This window comes from Teleopsis dalmanni, chromosome 2 (genome assembly GCF_002237135.1).
Source record: "Teleopsis dalmanni isolate 2A chromosome 2, ASM223713v2, whole genome shotgun sequence".
Classification (NCBI taxonomy): domain Eukaryota; kingdom Metazoa; phylum Arthropoda; class Insecta; order Diptera; family Diopsidae; genus Teleopsis; species Teleopsis dalmanni.
The window spans coordinates 81,655,087-81,676,118 of NC_051847.1; the positions used below are offsets into that span (position 1 = coordinate 81,655,087).

Sequence of the window (21,032 nt, forward strand, 5' to 3'; positions counted from 1 at the left end):
TTCTTTGTTTTCAAATCAACCCAAAAACTAATTTTAGAAAAAAAAATAAATTTCTATATAAAGACCATGTTAAGATATTGGCATGGAAAATTGAGTCCATCTTCAAGAAATATTTTAGAGTAAACTATTAAAATTATATAGATAAGTTATAGAAACGAACTTTCTTTGAAATGAAATATATTATGCAAGGTTTCTTATTTTGGAGATAAAATATTCCAAGTAGGCAATTGGTCTTATTATCAGTCACATATCAGTACTTATAGAAATATTATCGATCAAATTTTTAAGAATTTATTGGTGCAGAGCTTAGTATTGAAAGAGGAAAGACTATACATACTCTACACCAAAAATTTTTACCCATATGAGTGTAAGTGAATACAAAAAAATAATTAACTACTTAATAATAATAATAATAACAAGGAATAATAAATGATGGTTTTTCGAAAATACATGAAAAAACAAGACAGGTTAAAAGGATTAAAGGAAAATTAGATGAAGTGTTTGTGAAGTGATTATAATGGATGGACTCTTAAGATTTAGAGTTTTGCGACGTCGAAAGTTGAAGGTATGAAGTCACAATTGTACTACAATTTAAAATAATAACGAATGAACTTTCGATAAAGTTATCTTCTTAAAAGTAAGTTCTTTATAAAAAAAAATTATCTATAGAAAAAAAACTATATATAGAGAAAAAGGTATAACCACTAAGAAAAAAGGAAATAGCATATAATAAACATCTGACTAATATGTTCTAAAATGGCACATAATTAGTAAAAGTTATTACTGAAATAATTACATAGGTTATTACTGCGACCCTATGCTCCTCCTTTGACTTAAAGGAATTTATATATGTTTATGTATATATATTACTGAAATATACAGAAAATATATGTATTTTTATAGAAGTATCTAATAGATAAATTTCCTCTGTGCGTGTTTAATAAATATAATTCATTTGTATAACGAAATATTAATACTTAATCCAAATATTTCAAAAATAAAAAAATACTACAAATATATATTATATAAAAAAAATTGAAAATAGAAACTAATATAGAGTACATATTTAGTTTTATACCTATTAAGTAATTGGAGTAAAATAATGCTAATAATCTTTGTTCTGAGAAATGTTTATGTTTCTATTTTTGAAATTTATTGCTAACTGCCATGAATCAATATTCCACAAAATCATTAAAATTTAAAAAATCATTAGCAAAAATGAACTTATAAGCATTTTTCTGAATGAACACAAATCACAAAAATTTGAATTTACCTGAATGTGTGAAATCGAGTCTTATTTCAAATATTCCGGCAACATACACGTTTCTATGAAGAACCAAAACATTAACCCAAAATTTGCATATACATTTGTTGAGCGTGGATATAGTTTTTAAGCTACTAAGCAATTTTTTCTTCTCTGTTTGTCAAAAATATTATCAAAATAAAACTTTTGCGTTGAGCTGAAATGTTTATTTAATAATTTATGAAATTTTGGAATTGCACGATGGAATTAGAATCCGGTTCTCTCTCGCTTTGCCCGCCAAGTTCCATACAAAAAATATTTGGTAAAATTAGTAATATAAATTCATGCGAAAAATTAACACGACTGCTTGAAATGTGACTTTCTGGGCGTAAACCGGCACATTTATTGATATTTTGTATATGCAATTTTTATCTCAAATATAATGTACAGAAATATACATAAATATAACTATTTTATTGGCATAGCATATAACGAGCAAAAAGATACACAGTAAGAGGAGAGTACTTTTATTTGACAAATAATTTTATGCTTATAAATAATAAAATTATTAAAAAATGTTATATGTGAAGTTTTTCTTATTATAGATATTCTTTCTTTTTACCCATATTAGTTAACAAGAAATAAAAAGTGTACACAGTTATCGTAAATATAATAAAGCCTATTCAAATCAATATTCCAGAAAAATTTATTTATTTTGTTACCCTTACCAGGCACTACCTTGTATGGTCTAGTTTTATTCTACCAGAATGGAATTATCTGCCTAAACAGCTAACAGCGTTAAGTACATGCACTCGATTTACAAAAGGAGTATATACAGAAATTTGAAAAAACAAATCGTTTACTAAAATTAAAACATGTTTTAAGAGCACAAGATATAAAAATCAACGAAGAAAAAATATTGTCTGCCTTGTCTAACAAACTCAATGCTTCTATGCAAATGGCTGTCTTAAAAACTACTTTTAACGCACGTCCGCACGTCGATATCTGTTGAAGTAATATAACAACACTAGGCCCGATCTTCTATACAGTTATACTGAAGCATAATATTCAAAGAGTTTAGTCAGATTTCTTCTATATGCGCAATCGACACGATATACCTTCCTCAAAGCCATGCCCTCAGTATATTGTGCAATGACAATACCTCGACAACAGTAATGGCAACTCTACTGTTTACTATATTAGTAGTAAATGATTGCTTATACCTATTTGTGTTATGGAAAAATCTGTTATGTGCAACTAAAGAAAATACCAGCAGATCTTTGAAAACAGTGTTATGTCTTTAGTCCTCTAACAGTTTCCATTTACATATTTCAAATAGGCACTCATCAGAGTGGAGGGCTAAAACACTGCATGTCTAACAGACATGGCCTCTTCAGTTGGCTAGTCAGTTGGTTAGTCAAGTACGAACTCATAAGCGCAGGTTGTTATTTAGTTTTTTTTATGACATTATAAGAAGCTTTCTTTTATGAAGAATGTTCCATAATATCAAGCATATAAGCTTTACACTTTTGCACTGTATAACTGCACTTATTTTGATTATTATCAAAATAATATATTATTTATTTGACAGGTGAAAAGGATTTACGACAAAGTTAAAATTATTTAAATGAATTAATTGAATATCAATTCTTAGTATAATATTGCAATAAATTTATAAAATTTTTAATGGTTATTATTCAGAGTTTATTAAGATAGTGAGTTATGTTAAATAATATTGATAACCAATAAAGTAGACTGGTAAATTCATTTCCCATTTTCTTTAAATATGTAATTTATTTTTTCAAGTCCATTTCTCATTCACTCTAAAAATATAATTTATCTTTTTGTTAAATCTATTTCTCATACTGTCTAATTCATCTTTTTAATATAAAAATACATCAATTAATTTGGAATAATTTTTTCTAGCAGCAATCTTAGAGATATCGCATTATTTCATAAACAAATAAAAAAAAATTAACTTTGCTATAATTTATATTAAATAGTCAATATTTTTAGATATTTATTTAAAGTATTAATAAATGCAGTTATAAAATTATAAAAGAATAGTTATAGTTATAAAAGATTTAATAAAAAAAGAATATTTATTGCAACAACTTTCTTTATACCAGAATATAGTATATAGTTTAATTGCATTAAGAACAATCATTACTTATTCAATCATTGTAGAAAATTGGTATAATAACTATGTCAATATCTCAAATGGAAATAAATAACAACATAACTTATATTTGATTTTATTACAAAATTTTATAAGGAATTTTAAATTATTTATTTTAGAACACAATACACTTTTTTTATAATAGTTAAAGATTTAGAAAGTTAAGTAATTTAGGTAGAGTTGATTTGAAATAAATATTTTATTCCTATATAATATACTAATATATATATATATATATATTATAATATATGTGAAATAATAATAAAAGAGCATTTCCACTTTTCAGAGTCGTTTTCTAAAGAAATTGAATATAGTATGTACCTAAGGCTCCGACAATTTGACGTCATTTATGAGTACAGAAATCTAACCATCTAGAGACTGCCATCTCTAAAGGTTCTTCTACGCTTTTAAAAAACACTAAGTAAGGTCAAATTCATCACAGGTCAGATGATTAATTGTGCTTATATACAGAATTATAGAAAGCGAGATATATTATTTTTAAGAAGAGTTATTATTCGTTGAAAAACTTGTGAATCAATAATAGTTGAAATAACTGAAGAACATGATAAACCACGAAAATACAATAAGTATTTGAATACAACATAAAATACTTGAAAGTGTTATGTATTTGGATTCATGACTGTGGAAATAATCTACAACAAAATAACATCTATTGGAGAAAAGCTAGTCATAGGAGAATTCATAGAAAAAATTATTTAACAAATATATCATTAGAAGCTTATAAAGTTATCATTCGAAAAATAAAACATCTAGCAATAAAAAAAAAGTACTTGAATGTTCCAACGATCAATGAATTTAAATCGTCATATATGGGAAAAAGAAATACTCTGAAATTAGCTGTAGGTTAGGTTGAAGTCACAGCTTTTTGCACTAAAGCTGTGTCACCACAAATAAGTCACTGTCCTTCTGCCAAACCTGAAGAACCGTCTGGAAGGTAGCAGATCGAAGCATCTAGCCCATAAACTATTTCTTTCCTATAATCTATAAATTTTCCTTTTCTTCTAATTTTAAAGAAAGACAACTTTGACAGGTCAGTTAAGAAACAGGTGTTCAAAGAATTTATGTATTCTCCTATACAATGATGACTACTGACACAACTCGGACCTCTCAGCACCGAACAGTTGTACTTAGTCGATACCGCTAAAATTGAAGTAGCCAATTGATGCGATTTAGTCTAATTAGAACCATGTTGAGAGTTATGATCGGATTATAATCTTTCGGGATACAGAATTTGATATGGAATTTACTTTTGTATATTGAATTGGTCTTGATAATAACTTGCAGTTTTGTGAAGACACATCACAAGGTATGTGAGACAACTGGCATAAAATAATACAAAATATAAAATTATATTTATTTATAATTATAAAATTATTGCATTGTGAGCAATATCTAATACATTCGCATAATATAAAATTGTAAATTAAAATCAGTTAAAGAATCGATTAGCAATCTTAATTTTTACGGAAATGATCAAACAATGACTGAGATTAATTAAATGCTTGTACTTATATTTAATTACATTTCCATTGGATAATTACAGTATTAATAGAATCTTCATAATTGCAGCAAGTTTCTCTTCATTTAACTAATAATGCATGACCAGAAACTGACTTAAACCTCAAAAAAGATGTTTAAAAAAAACAACTATAAATATTGTACCTTTATATACTTTATGACAGTTAAATAATATGTAATAAAGCTCATATAAAAGTTATTAATTATTTTTTTCATTTTTTATTTAAATGCAATAAAGAGAAACCTTGAATTATAAAAGATTTATTATGAAGATTTTTTGAAAGTTTCCTTTCAAGCTGAGTAATAAGAAGAATAATATTCTATTTAATCATAAATTAATTATGTCATAGCACTTTTGTAGATAAATTATTGATTGGTTACTGATAATATTTACATTTTAATAATGTAATTTAATTATTAATTAATAAAAGCTAATAAATGTATACAAATGATTTATAAATTCGAATTAGACATAATATTGGTTTGAAGATCAACATTTCTCTTATATTTATTTTTATCTTAGTCAGAATAGATATTTTAAAATTAACAATAAATATTAAAGTAAAAATATTGCTTTACAACAATTCTATTTTAGAGAATAAATAAGTAAATTATATTAAAGTCTGAACTTCTTATAAAAAATGCAATTAGGATCAAAATAAATCATCTTTACTTCTATATTTAATATATATTTGATAGAATGTACAAGATTGTTGGACTTTTTATTGATCTTTTAAAAAACTTTTGCGGCTATTTTTCAAAATCTACTTGTATTGTTCCATAAAAATTGAGTTTGAATCAAAATATTAAATACTAATTCGATATAGCATGACTGCAGATCTCTCATTGAGTTTTTATGTTCATATATAGTTAATCTACATAATCACAAAGTATCTAATATTTTTGAATTGATTTGAATTTATATCTCATTTACAACACAAAAATTAAATTTGAAATATCGCATGTCGTGCTTATTTTAAAAATACATAAACTGTTTTACTAAATAATTTTTATCTTTATTGACCTTATTTCTTATCATAATAGTTCTAGATAACTGATTATCTAAATTTGTAAGCAAGCATCTAATATAAAACGAAATAAAATGCTTTGTAAATAACTACGATTTCTTTTAGAAATAGATTTACACTATCGAACAAAGCTTTAGCTTACGGCTTAAAACAATGTTTTTTTATTTCGAAATCAAGAAATTTTGGTGAAAATGATAACAATCGTGCATTTTTGGCCGGCAGAGCATGAAGTCGTAGATTTATTTTCTCAAAACCTATTTCAGAAGTCTATGTTTTTCGTTAAGCTGATGAGAAGACTTTTCAAAGTACTATGGCCCATTAGGACGAATGACATCCTCAGGGACTTCAAAATTGATCCCATCAAAAAATACATAAAGGATTGAGCCTTGAAACTATATGTGGAAACTGACAGACTTACCAACACCGCGCTATCAAATCTCAGAATGTCTACAGGCTCTTCGGGGAAGTATGCAGATCTGAAGTCAATTATTGCTTAGTCTGATGAAGTGATAAACAATAATCCAGTGAAGGCGTAAAGAGGGGTTTTGAAAATACCTCGAGTTAAGCAAGAGTAAAAGAGCTTAAGTGCACTGGCTCAAATAGCTTCAACATTATATATTGATATGAACCTACAATTTTGAAAAAGTTCTAATGCTTTTATGAAAATATGTATATCAAAATTTATTTCAGAAAATGAAATTAAATCTATATATGCAACTAATTCAACACATATTTAAAGAAAAACTATAGCAGAAGAATTCGTTGTATTATCGTATGTCTTTTATTTTAGAATGTTCCCTTTTCTAGTGATTTAGTTTTATAAAAGTTTGTGTAATATAAACTTTCCTGATTGAAGAGTACTTCTATAATTTTTACCAATTTAATTTTTTTTTTTAAATGATTAAAAAATTTCAATAATTTTTCTCTTGGACATTAGGGTCTTAGGGGCTTGAATTTTTAGCAAATTCACAACGAATAAATACATAAATATTACCGTTAACATTCTTATCAAATACCCTTCCTTTCCTCTCAAAAGATGGGATTTTCAAATATTTCTTAAAATCATTCTGTAAAAAAAAACAGTCAAGAAATATTTGAAAAATTGATGTTTTCGACTGAAAAGAAACGGATGGTGTTGGAAAAGGAAGTTTGAGACAAACATTTTCATTTACTTATTCGAAAGAAATCTCTGAAATTATATTCGTATATCCTAAAAAAAAAAAAATTTATTTTAAAACCTAAAGTTTTAACTTTAACTCATACTGCCAGAAATCCGACGTTTACAAAAAGAACGGGTTGCAGATTGAGAAATCAAAATAAGAGAATTTATTTTGGCACAATAGATTTGGATCCAAATGATGAATTAATAATGATAATAATAATATAAAAATTTATGTATCTTATAAAGTAAAAATGTTTGTTATTATATACTTCTGGGTTATATTTGTATACTATAATAAAAATAATGTACAGATCATAAAAATTCGATGCTAGAGAGAACTTTATTAAATAAAGTTTATATTTAATATTACTCAATATATATATTTATATGAAACTTATACAGAAATACGATACTTTCAATTTTTAGATAAATAATAAAATCAATGATAAGAAGCAAATAACTTTTTTTTATATCAACTAATGACTCTCACACAAAAATATCTACGGATATAGTAGAGTGGAGACTACTGGTAAGTTAAACACAATAAATATATAATAAAAAATTTAATTCAAGATCATAAAAAGTTTTGCAAGGGAAATACTTTTTTAGGAGTATTTATACAAAACAAATATAAATAAATGAATTTATTATTTTTTAATATTTCAAATGTCTTTAAATGAAATTCAAAACAAGATAATTTCATTTTTGGTTCGTTAGATTCAAGTTTATTCATTCATAGTAACTTATCAAGAAGAACAGACAGCTTCTCCATGTATGACTGGCTGTATTGTATATTTATCTGTATAAAGTACAAGTACATGACGGCGCAGTTTATTTACTCAAGCGCTTAACAGCAAGGCAAACTCCATAAGATTCTGTTTACCTTTACGTATTTTGTTTGCGTACTTAAAAATTTTACGCATGTTAAAATGTAGGTTACTCAGTTGCGGGCCAAAGTAGCTGAAGAGCAGTACTGTGTAGGGGCGTTTTATAAAGAATTCAAAATTATAATATAAAAAATGTAAAGAGTGCAAATAGAAAATGCCCACATTGCGCTGTTAATTACTTTTTGTATTTATTCACGAAAGCTCTTGACTTTTCAGAATTTTAATGCCTCAAATCCATAAAAACCGAAATATGAAAAGAAAAAATGCTGACTTTATGGCTTTTAGAAAAAATATTAAAGTATAATAAAAGTCGAAAAGTAACTGGATTGAGTAGTAAACAAAGTTTATTAAATTTATTTAAGTAAAATAATAATTAGTACATAACAATGTCAAGAGTCAGTTCAACAAAGGAGTGAGAAGTCGAGAAATGGGGAAAGCCGTACATAATTCTGTCATTCATACGCACTGTTGGACAGTTTTATTGCTCTCTTAAGCGTTTTCTCATTGCATAGGTATAAAGTTTTTCAAAGCACTAAATATACTTAACAGATTGGTAAGCAGATGGCTTAAAGGTAAAAACTAATTGATTATTAATATTTGATCCAATATAATTAATTCAAAGGGTAATTGAAGAAAATTATATAAATTCATTATTTATATATAATACATACATCATACATAAAATTTATATGATATATATTACGTATATGCTTACTAAAAGTTAGTGGTAACTCTAATGGAGAATATTACGTAGCTCATAAAAATATTTATTGTAAATAATTCTCATCAACAATTAGATAAACTTTTCTTTATACATTAAATTATGTTTTCGCGTTTTCTCCGGTGATTAGCCTTCACCGTCTCCGGGTATTGTCATTAGGCAATACCCGTGGATATAGTTCCATAACCATTTAAGTAATTATAGAGTCATGACTGTGATAATCAGTTAAGAGGTAACTGGAGGTTTGGACACTAAATTATACAAATTAAAATTATGTTAGGTTATAATGGCAATCCTATGAATCCACTTAGACTTGCAGGCTCATAATACTACCGTACAAGTAACTCGGAGGTTTTAAAACCACATTGAACCATCAGCAAAGCTTAAAATGCTTTTTTGAGAGTGGACATGAAGTTGACCAAGTTTCTTAAAAAAACCTCTTAAAATAATAAATCCAGGTTGTCCTGGAATTGGCCAAGAAAAACCTCTAAAAATAATAAATTCAGATGTAAAGTACGTTCATTGTACTTATTCAGTGATATGATAAAAAAAAATTGTAGCGATAATTGTTACTAATTCCATACATACCTACTAATATGAAGTAGGTATATGTACGCCAAAGGCTTATGAAGGTTATCTACATTCATAAGAAGTGCCCAACTCAAGCCCAGTAGAATACAACATAACTAAACATTAATATGAAATTCAATATAGGAAAATGTATCACTCACTTCTATGATTTATAACATACACTTCACATCTCTTACATATGTACTTATATTAAATAGCTTTAAAACAGCACTAACAACAGCACTTTGTTCGGAAATTAGTTTAAAAAATAATATACCGTGATAAATATGGTACGATAAATAAAATATGTAACGATATAGTATTTTACATAAAATTATGTGAAGACGCCACAGGCTTATGAATGTTATCTGCATTCGTAAGAAAGCCAAATACTAATCCAGTCGAGTACTCAATAACAAACATTTATATGAAATTCAATATGGGAATATATATCATAAACTTCCCTTATTTATAATATACATATCACATCTCTTATATGTGTATTTAATAAAATTATGAATATTAAACAGCTTCAAAATACTATGTAACAGCACTTTGTTTCAAAACAAAAAAAATCATACAGCAACATAATAAATAATATAATATTTAAAATAGCATATCATAACCGCTGTGTGAATGATTAACATATCAAACTAACAATACTTATAAACAAATATAAACACAATAAGATCAATTTAGATGATAATGCATCATGAAAACGAATGAACGTTTTATATACATTATCAATATATCTAAGGAAATAATCCAAAAACTGAACACCGATGAACATCATTCAATGGTTTTATAAGTCCATTCCAAACAAATATTTATAATATCTCATCAGTTGTTAAATACATTAGGCAAACCTATGCTTGTCACCAATTATAGTACATCGAGAAGTAAGTTAATTAAATATATTTCATAATACTTAATTAAAAAAAAAATTTTATTTAATTAGTAAAGAATCAAACAATCATATTTCTTAGTTTTAAAGTATTGATGATAACTTTAGTATATAATGGAAAGAATGGTTAACAAATGTTTTTAAAAACCGAATCAAGGAATTTTGAGTTTATTTTAATTTTATTCACAAAAGGTTTCTTCTCTTCACAGTGTGACATTACAAATATTTATCAACAGCCCTATTAATATTAGTCAATTAATATTTCATTTTAACAAATAAAACAATATTTTGTATAAAATAAAAAATATAGAAGGTATTTCTTGCTGGGATAAAGAAATTCTGGAAGTGATTTCTTTCTTAAAAAACTAACAAAAAAGAAAAATACTAGCAGTCCGTCTTTAAAATTACTGAAGATACATAGCTGGAAGAACTGTAATCAAAAATACAGGTATTTAAAAAAAAAGGTTAGTCAAAAAAAAGAGTTATTCTGAAAAGAATTCATTTTATTTTTTCTACTAGACTGTTTCCAACGGGATTCTTGACGTTTCTTGGATAGAGAACGCTCTACATTTCAAAAATAAAGCATAAAATATAATGTAGTAGAATGTTTTCCAACCCAAATCGTAATTCAGATCTGAAAAATATTCAACATTGTAAAACGTATATATATATATATTGTAAATAATATTGTATAACTATAACAATGCTGTTTATTAGGACGTATTGAATATATTTCCGGTCAGAAGTATGTTTTGAATTGAAAATAACTAAACCAAGCCAATATTTTATTTTTAATATGTATAATGTTCTATAACCAAGGAACGAAAAGAATTGCATTATAACGGGATGTGTATTGTTAGTATTAACCACAAGTATCAAAAAAACAGTTTAACAGTCCTCCGAAGTACGTTTTGGGTTGAGAAACACTAAACTACATTACATTACCACCAGCATTGGTTCACGGACCGACGGTTAAGAAACGCTGTACTAGAAATGCAATACAGTTCCACAAAGCGGACATCTGATAGTTCAGAGATTAGAATATTCACAAATTAGAACGTCCAGAAATTACAACGTCTAAAAGGTAGAACCTGATGTTTTTATGTATGAATTATCTAAAATTAAAACTTTTGGTTCCCATTTCAAGAAGTTTGCTTTTTTAAAGTTTTTGCTTATATTGAAGTAATAAACTAAATAAAACTAAAAACAGAGAATTGCCATACTTGTTATGTCTTCTTCTTCAACTATTGAAAATATTAATAATTTATGGATATGATGCAAAATATGTGAACTGTTTGCGGCCCTACCTATTGACATCGTTATGTCAATTTTAAAAATTAATTTAACAAATTATAATAGCAGATATAACAGTTAGTGGTATACAAAACAAAAATTTATTGTGATTTATAAGAAATAAGAACATTTAAAAATTAGAATATTTCGCAATTTAGAACTACCCAAAAAAGAAAAATATGTCAATGTCTCACAGGCTATTTTGTCGACTCTACAATTTATGATTTATTATTTATACTGATATATTTAAAAAATAAATTTAGTAAAATTTTCATTTTTTTATATATAAATTTGTTCTTTTATATTTCACAAATTTTTTTTTTATATTTTATTTTTTTTATTTTTTTTTTTTTATTTTATAATTTTTTTTATTTTTTATCATTTTTGGTTAGCCAAATTGTTTTATATATACATTTTTTTTATATTTTATAAATTTCCTTTTTATATTTCATTTTAATTTTTTATAAATTCTTTTTTATTTTTTATTTTATTTTTTATATATTATAATTTTTTTTATTTTTTATAAATTCTTTTTTTTATTTTTTATCATTTTTTAGCGATATTTGAGTTGGTTAGCCCAATTGTTTTATATATACATTTTTTTTATATTTTATAAATTTCTTTTTTATATTTCCTTTTAATTTTTTATAAATTCTTTTTTTATTTTTTACGGATGTTTGCCTTGTTTAAACCAAAAATTCAATTTATAAAAACTAAAGTTTTAAATTTAAAAATTTCTTTACTATATATTACTCTCCATTCTATTCTAAATTTCTTATTATAGGACAAAAATAATTTTTTATTATTTACTTATTTAATTATTTTTTCTTTAATATTTTGCTTAAAATTACTTGTTTAAAATACGAATATAATAATCATAATTTTTATATAAGATTGCGATCACTTAACAATTTACACAAAAAAATAATGATATCAGTTGCATTAAACTTAAGTGCAGCTTAAGTTATTTATAGCAGACAAATGTGATAAGCAGCTTTATCACGAAAATGCATTCACACGGAAAGAACAAATAATAAAAATTCAATGCATTTCTTCGTTTATTATAAATAAAATATTCTATTATGCACCCAACACCAAAGATTCAAAATCAATGTTCCACGCTCACCTGTGCTTGTTCTACCCCATAAATCAAATCACAATTACGACAAACCAACAAAATTAAATCGGAATCAGCACAAAATATCGAAATTTGTGACAAACAAATACACTAGAGACACTCTGGTACCAACCGGCACCGCGACATGCTTGTCTATTTACGTTTTGGGTCGTCAACCTGCTGATTTTTAGCGGGAAACTTAATGCCACTTAATCAACCACTTAAATTGAGTAAGAGAGCGTATCAATTCCGTTTTAGGCCGAGAGCTCGACTATTTAAGCAGCTGTGAACTTAAGGGATGAAGTTGTAGAAGCTTTTGTTCAGCTCCTCAATACGACGTGCTCCTCCTATAGGTTTCGGTTTTTCTTTGCTTACTTCATTAACACAAATTTTCTGGAATTGAACAAATATAACATGAAAACATATGTCACCAGAGCCTTTTACACAATTTGCAACTACAAATTTTACGGCTTTTTCTCGTATTGATTTAAATAATTTAAATTTTTATTAAATAAAATTAGCAATACTATTATTTTATTTTAAATTTAAATAAATTTACTTCGTTAACTCCTGTCTTCCTGAAGCAAAAGCAAAAAAAACAAACAACACTAATTCACAGAATTTTTCCACGAATAAACGACTAAAAACACGACCGTACACCGCAAAAGCTCGCTTACAACTGAAACTGCAATTGTCTGACACATTAGAAATAAACTCAGTTCAATTTTATCACAGTGGTACGATGAAAACGAAACGCACAAAAAGAAAACAACACAAAATGAAATTTTGCATGTACAAAGAGTTAAGTTGGTAACGAGTTTTCATAAAAAGCTTCAGCAGTTAAGTTGTAAGAACTTTTCCACTAACAAGTTCAGCTTGGTTGGCAACCTATTTTTTATGTGCTATATTGGCAAACAGTGCGAAATTATAATTTTACGGTCTTAATAAGAAACGAAAAAAGCTGTATAAATAAGCTTAAAATCATATAAATAAAACAATTTAATATTTAAAAGCATTTTTTGTATAAAAATTTGGCATGATCAAACTGAATTTAGATCTGCGTGCAAATAATATTATACTCACCTTTTATATCTAATAGTGTAATCACCTGTTATCCTGCTTTCCTAAAGATTATATTATGTTCAGACACTGTTCAATAATGAACATGCTTTATCTGTTATTGTTTGAAGCCTCAGAACTGTAAAATAATGAAAAATAGAATCTTAAAATATTTTCTTAAACAATAAAAGTAAAAATAGCCAACCCAACTATTGTAACCATACTGATAATGGTCCCTAAATAAATAGTGGGTTCCCCACATTGCTTACATGAAACTTAAATAAAATGTATCATTAAATGTAAATGTATCAAATTCGTTTTTATTATTATTGCAACAAGTGTCGTCAAGATCTCTCTGCATGGGATTGTAAAATATTTCGAGATAAATATAGATAGATTTATTCTAAACATATAAACGCATCTAATTTTTGTATACTTACGGATGTGCATATAATACCAAAATAGCATAAGAGTATATGCAGCACTAAATACCTTTTTTTAACACTTAATGTAAATTGTCTTCTGTTACTAATAGGTATAAATTGTAACACCATATGTAAATACAATATTGTTAATGATAATATTGAACATATGCTGAGTACAGATTATTTTATCCCTTTATTTCTAAGATAATTTTAAGATAAAAATTATATATAAGCCGTGGTATTTTAAGAAATAAATCATTATCAACGAATACTTACTCTTTTAATTACACAGACAAAATTTTAATTACACAAAATTTCGCAGAATCTACACAAAAATCTTAATTTCATCTTCGTTCATCTTTGATTTAAGGAAAATAGCATATTTTCGTTGAAACGAAGGCTGAAATTAAGGGACATTTCAAATGCAACAATGCGTTAGACAAATTTTTAGCAAAAGATAAAGTTAAGATAATGAAATAGTGACATTTTTTTTAAATAAATGTCAGTGAGAGTTGACTTTAATAAAACCGGGACATATTTTGAAAATAGTACAAACTATAACTGTATTAATTTAAAAAAGAGTGAAAAATAATAACTCACGTATCTGAAATCCACTAAAGTTAATAAAACTACTGAATGCCATCCTTTATAGTTATAATAATTAACTTTTAAAATTTCCCATATACAAATGTAATTTTTAAAATTCGATTTGTAAACAAAAAACATATGATTTCCTTAATTTGGGGCAGTATAAACACTTTCGAAATTAACTTAATTTCATTTTTACGAAATTAAGGAAATTTGGCTGTCTGAACATAGTATTAGCCTGTTTAATTCAACTCATGGGCTATAATATCTGGTAAATAAGCCGTAGCTTCTTATTCAGACGACTCTTTAAATAATTTACAATTTATTTTATAATTCATTGTTATATGTATATATAAAATAATTTTTAATGTGATGTTATTAGTTCTTTAGATTCTTAAACTTATTGTTAAGCTATAAATAAAAGCGATTCAATAAAAAGCAATTAAAATAGTGTAATCACATTGCAGAAGGTTTAAATAAGTAAAAAATAAAATTAGTAGAATGTAAAAAAAATCCATTGTCTACACAAAACAAAACAGCACAAACACTGAAACAATACTTCAATTCGATCACCAAATACCTCGCACACAAAGAAAGACGATTACTCAATCTTTGTATCAGCTGATATAAGACTTCACCTACGCTTACAACACAAACCGAAAATTAATTGGTTCTTACTTTTCTTTTACTTTTCATTTTGAATAATTTCAAATGCATTGTTTTCCATAGGGTAGTACGGGTCAAATGAGTTTTTAAAACACAGCTAATTGAGCCTTAAGAATCATTTTTGACTAATGATTATAGGAATTTTACGCTTTTTTAAGTTACGATCAAAAGTGAAACTGCCATATTACAATAATATTTTAATTAGTATTTTGACATACAACTGTCAGTGTTCTTAAAATGACTTTATATTAAAATCAAAATATTAAAAATAAAACAATGTGAAATAACTTATTTTTATTAATTTTTTTTTGATAACAATGATTAACCAATTATCCCATTACTAGACAATATAAATTGATTTAGATATATAGTATTTTGTAAAAAAATTGTTTTTATGAATATTTTTAAGATAAGCTGATATTCCGTTTAAGTTGCACTATTCATTGCTATTATTCAGATTTATTCCAATAAATTGTATTCATTGAAGTATTGCAGATTTATTGCAATATTAAATTTATTGCAAACGCAAAGTTCTATTGCAATTCTGTAAGAATTAACCACTGAACGTACTCAATAAAAGTATTAAACATACTTGAATAACAGCAAAAGCTGTTTTGTTACGTTTGTATAAGTTTTGCATCGTTGTTGGTGGAACCAAGAAATAGAAAAATAATGAAAATAAAACATTAACTCTTCATAAATATTAATCAAAATGTATTCTGAAAATATTCATAAAAACAATTATATCTGCTCCCATATTATTTATTTTCTACTTTCGCAATATAATAATTTTAAAACAATTTATGCAGAATTGCAGAATGTGAAAAAAACGCACAATTAGGAACCAATCATAACACAGTGAACCAGCAATTGATCTAATTCAGGTTCTGGTATAAGGTGAAATATGTATATGTGCGAAATGAAAGTACAGCTACGCTTCAAAAAACAATAACACAAACAACATAAAAAAAACAGCAAGCTTAATATATTTTTCGTCCAATATATTTTTACGTTTTCCCCTATTTGTATTTTGGGATCAACAGTCGTATGCGCTATTTCCCCTAACCGAAATCAATCTGTAACAACTGATTATTGACGGCACGACTAATTAATTCTTTTGGAAACAAAATTACTGTGACTTGTCACATACTGAACCATTTTTAATTTAATTTATATGATTTCTTAAGTTGAGTTGGGATCTGTATATATAAAGGGTAGCCATGCTTTCAAGGTGTTCGAATTTTTAACTTTAATTTTGTCTCATCGTGATTATAATGACTAGATTTCCAGTATTGAGTGAACTTATGAAGCTAACATTTGCATTTTTAAATTTCAGTGACTTGATTTTATTTAAGGTTATCTATAGTAATATGTGAGTTCCACTTTAAATTGATTTAGTTTAATTAAGTTTATCTCTACTCTTTGAGAAAAATATTTTTATGTAAAGTTTTATAGTTTGTAATAGAAACAAATTGTAACTATACAACTTTCTATATCTAATTAATGAAGTTTTTAAGCTGACATGTTTCGCTTTCGAGTATTGCTAAATACTTACCTTCAGTGGACTCTAGAAATATTCGTTCCTTTTATAAGTCCCTATAAAATTGTAAGACAGAGTGCCAAGCTATAAATTTTAAATCTTTCTATTAAGCAAGTGAGGGAAAGATCACGAAGCATATATCACTATCACTATGGGAACCTGCTTATCATTAATACAAAAGAACTTATGGATACATAGCATCTAAGGATGAACTATAAGAACATAGGTAGATTATACTAGTGATCCCAAGGGATCCACTTAGACCAATAGGCGCATTGTAATACCGTATAATAAAAAAGTCAAGGATTAGAACCACTTAGAACCTTTGGAAAAGCTTATAATGCTATTCAGGATTTTGCAGCACTCCAAAATCCTCAAAAAAGAAAGCCCCCAAAGAGTCCTTAATCATTCAACCATAAACTTGACTTCATTGCAGCTACCCACTACCCTCTTAGTAGGATTCTAAAGTAATACATTTATTTTAAGAATTAATTTAATTTTAAATTCAATAGATTGACATAGCACACTTTAAAGATACTGCATTTTTTTTCGAAATCATATTGAAATCTACTCAAAATCATTTAAAATCATTTAATTTATTCAATTCAAGGAAATTATAATCCACAAAGGTTTTCAATCTAACTTTTCGCTCTTTTGTTTTATTGAATTTAAACTTGTAATTTTATTAAGTAAAAGTGCATGTTCCATTTCTTTCACTGGTGACCCAAAGCGAATCTACAATCGCAACCTTTACTTTGACATTGAATTTCACATCTTCACACTTTTCGCCTAAAGTGAAATATTTCTTCTTTAGCATTAGGTGTGAACATTTGTCTGTTCCAAGTTAAGTCAGAGCGCTGATGAAGTGGTGCATTTACAAAGATAAAAGCGTAAATCTAATTAACTCCACTAGTAGCACAACGCTTAGTGCTCCTTTATGGGTTATGAAATATGACGTCTTCCATAAGAAGTCTTCTTGTGTTTTATGCTCGGGTAATATTTTCGGACTGCAAAAAGTGAACAGAAATTGCCGAATAAAACTCTTTTGTCGTCGTTGCCATTTTGGTCAAAGGATATTTTTGCTTTTGACACATTTTATGGAAAATAATGTGTTTGTTTTACTTTAAAAATAGTTTGAGGTAAATTCGGGAAATTATTTTTATATTAAATCAAGTCCGAGTCAGATAACATCAGCAATAAGTTTGCTTAAGTAAAGTAAAAATTATTTCGCTTTCTGTTAAACTTTGCTAGAATCAGATAAAGGGAAAGTAATTTTAAAAAATTTAGGTTTTTCTGGGCTAAAAAAGTATCTTTTTAAATATATAATATATAAGTTATTATTCTATACAAACAACACAGGAAGTTGATTATTGATTTCTCGAAACATCAAAATTCTTAAGCAAATAATTATATTATAATTATTATCAATTAACATATTTACTAATAATTTGTTATGTGATACTTATTATATCATAGTTATATTTAAATCAAAAACAATTCGATCCATTACCAGAAGCTAAGAGTGCTACTGATTTCCGATTATAAAGACATTTATACAAATGAATCAACTGACCAAGCCATAGATTTCATAAAGCCATAGTTTCCTGAAATGACTTCGCGAAAATAAATCGCTGCACTCTCACGTCTAAGGATCTGTCACACTTTTGTATCACACATCGAGCTTTTACAAACCATGCAGCTACTGCATCGGTCCCATGTCACCTCTTTTTAACTTTAATTCCTGTCGCGTTACTTATAATGGGATCGTCATATTGGAGTCAACGCCTTTCGATTATAAATTTTATTTAAAATATTTGTTTTTCTATATATTTCATATTAAGTTCATTTATTCATCCTTCAGATAACCATGAAAAACTTAAATTAAATTACCTAATAGTAAATTTCTCAACAGGTCTACAAACAAACTGCAAAAGAAAATACACCCGTTTTCATATATGAAATAGATAATCCTACTGCTTTAGAAAGAACAAATTTTTATGCATCCATTTCCGGATCTTTAGTCCTGAAATTTTTGACTTTGATATGTTCTTTTATAAATAATAAAAAGTATTTTCAAATACACTGAATTACTTAAGCATTTTAATTCAATAATCCTAATGCTGTTCTCAATTACTTCCCAAAAGGAATATGAACGTTCTCACTAATTCCAAATATAAAATTAAATTAAAATTAAATTAATAGAGTAGTTGGAGATTTGGTATTTCATTGTTGTAACTGGGATTCTTTGCTAAGCAAGGATGATTTCGTAAAAATGTATTCTAGTTCAAATTTTTAACTAATTTCAATCGCTATTTTACCTAGAGTGTAATGTAATGTAATGCCTTTTCCGAGTTAGTGCATTTGGGCACTTTTACTCTTTAATAGGTGGGGAGTCTCTGCAAAGTCCCACCCATCTCACTGATTAATTTGAGTATTTCTCATAATCTTCGTGATTACTTAGGGATTATTCTGAGATTAGATAGTGCTAAGTAGGACAGCCTGTCGGTTTTTGCATATAGCTTCAGAGCTCTGTTCCTATGTATTTTTTGACCGGATCTATTTTAAGGTCTCTTAGCATGTCATTCATGCGGATGTACGATGGCACTTTGAAGAGCCTTCGGAGAGTCTAACTTTGAGACCTAGAAATAAAGACATATAATTAAAAAGTGTATAAAATTCTTAGTTACTACACAAAATCTAGAAACTCCAATTGGTTAAGCCTATCTTTCTTCAATGGTAATACAGATGATAGCAAACAGTGAAGAGTAAAATCTTTACAAAACCAATATCACTGCAGTTGATAAAATATATAGTACTCAAACGGAGTGAAGCACGAACTCCGAGCTTTTCTAACTCGTCATGTAAAGAAATAGTTTGGCTAATCTTAGTACAGCAATCCTGAGACTCATGTGTTGAAAATAAGGGATCTTTTAATCCGTAGAATTGTAGGTATAAATAATTGTTCACGTATCGGTCATTGAATGGAACGGGTTATTTATGTATATCGTCAGATTTTTTTTCCCAGATTTGCTGCCAAAAAATTAAATAATACTTGTACTTGTACTTTATGACTTATATCAAGTCAAGAAATGCTAAGGGTTAATGTTGTTTTTTCGGTACTAATGCTGATATTTTGATGCTAGTACTTTGAATAATATACATTCTATACAAGCAAACATATTTTTTCATTTTTTTCAAGTTTTTCATAAACAATAAGATAATATAATAAATATTTATAATAAAATTTTATTTAGAAAATTAATTCTTTGCTATTCGCATCCGTCTAACTTTTAAATAGTTTCTTTCGTCATAAAAAGACACGCCATTATCGGCAAGAAAAAATTAACCTTAAAATAAATATATTTTTGTGATTTTCTTTAATTAAAAAAATTTTTTATCAAAATATTCTAAGATGTTCTTATTTAACGAAATAGAAAATTTATTTCAGATTTGTCTAATCTTCTTTATTCTTCGACTAAATTTATTATACGCATAAGAGACAGTACATCACGATAAACGTAAAAATTACGTCAAATTTTTAGGCATTTCACATCCAATTCCCTTTAAAATGACTAATTTAGTGCGAACTGTTCCTGCTGGCTTAAAGTCACCTACTGACATTCGAACTTTAAGCTGTTTAAGTACCTGCACATGTTCACGAACTACGTACATTCAATTAACTTGAAATATGATATGAACTCAGTTCACACTAAACGCCGTTAAGTATGCAATTGTTTTTGTTGGCGCTTTTTTATCCAACAAAAATTGTATTTTCGTGGTTTTTCATGAAAGCAATTCACTACTCCAGGATAAAGGATTTCAAAACGTGAAATATGACAATGCATGAAACATGAAATTCACATGATTGAAAAATTAAATTGTTTACATATTTCTAAATACTCAACCTATATAAAGGCAATTTTATTTCATATATTATGTATTTCATAAATATGTATATAGATATATTTGCAGACATTTAAATATATATACAATTTTATTATTAAAAATAAAATCTACTCTTTCATTTTGTTCATCGTATATTTTTCTACAAATTTTTCAACCACTTTATACGTTCAAATAATACTTCCAATAACCACTATGAGCTTTGTCC

General features: G+C 26.7%; 1 protein-coding gene across 1 annotated transcript in view; it reads right to left on the bottom strand.

The window, feature by feature from the left end:
- The window catches only part of LOC119680228 (kelch-like protein 17), a 54,292-nt gene extending 40,983 nt beyond the window's left edge, over positions 1-13,309 (bottom strand). Inside the window, exons 1-2 of the mRNA XM_038092940.1 lie at positions 13,203-13,309; positions 12,653-13,036 (exon numbers count right to left, since the gene is read on the bottom strand). The gene's annotated coding sequence lies outside the window, so the exon portion shown is untranslated. The remainder of the gene's footprint in view (positions 1-12,652; positions 13,037-13,202) is intronic.
- Positions 13,310-21,032: the final 7,723 nt, after the last annotated feature.